Raw genomic sequence first — 926 nt, 5'->3', positions numbered from 1 at the left:
GGCATTCCCGCAGCGCCAGCCCGGCCATGAGGGCATTCCCGCAGCGCCAGCCCGGCCATGAGCGGCATTCCCGCATTGCTGCAGCACTAACACAGCCCTGGGTGGCATTCCCACCTTCCTGCAATGCTAATCCAGCCGCGTGCAGCATTCCCACAGCTCCAACCCGGCTGCGTGCAGCATTCCCGCAGCTCTAACCTGGACGCATGCAGCATTCCCGCATTCCCTCTGTGCTAACAGGCCTGTGTGCGGTATTCCTGCAGCTCTAACCCAGCCAGGTGCAGCATTCCCGCATGCCCACAGTGCTTATGGAGCCGCATGCAGCATCCCCGCCTTCCCGCCACGCTCCCGAGCAGCCTCCCCTGCTCCTCCGCCGCTCATCGGTGCCGCCGGGCTCCCGCTCCCGGCCACGGCTCCCGGCAGCTGTGGGCCCCGCCGGGCCCCAGTCCAAGCAATCCCCGTGGCAGGACCTGCTCCCGACCTGCTCCCAGCCCCCGGTCCCCGGTCCCCCCGCCGAGCGCCCGCCGGCTGCTCCGGGGCTCCCTGCGTGACAGCCCTGACCCCTGACAGCTTCTGGGGACCATTACCCGCTTCGGCCTTCCAGGGAAGGTCGCGTCTTCACACCAAACCAGTAAGACTTAACACTTAGATTTCAGAGTAAACTAAACTAAACTACACCTAAACTAAACACTAAAGCAAACCCTTCCCCGAGGGAGCGCCCCGGCAGCCCTGCCAGGGCCCCAGTGCAGCAGCCGCTGTCCCTCGGCCCCGTCCCTCAGGCCTGGCCGCCGTCCCGGCCCCGCGGCCGCTATTTTTACAGAGCCCTTTCCCGAATCCCGTCCCCTCGGCCGCGGCTCCCGGGCTGCCGCGCAGCCCTCGGCCGACACCGGCTGCTCGCAGGTTGGAGCCACGGGATCAGGTTGGAGCCA

The sequence above is a fragment of the Nothoprocta perdicaria genome, unplaced genomic scaffold, assembly GCF_003342845.1.
Source record: "Nothoprocta perdicaria isolate Ctin4 unplaced genomic scaffold, notPer1 scaffold_559, whole genome shotgun sequence".
Classification (NCBI taxonomy): domain Eukaryota; kingdom Metazoa; phylum Chordata; class Aves; order Tinamiformes; family Tinamidae; genus Nothoprocta; species Nothoprocta perdicaria.
The sequence above is the reverse complement of the archived record's forward strand: the minus strand, read 5'-3'. Positions refer to the sequence as shown.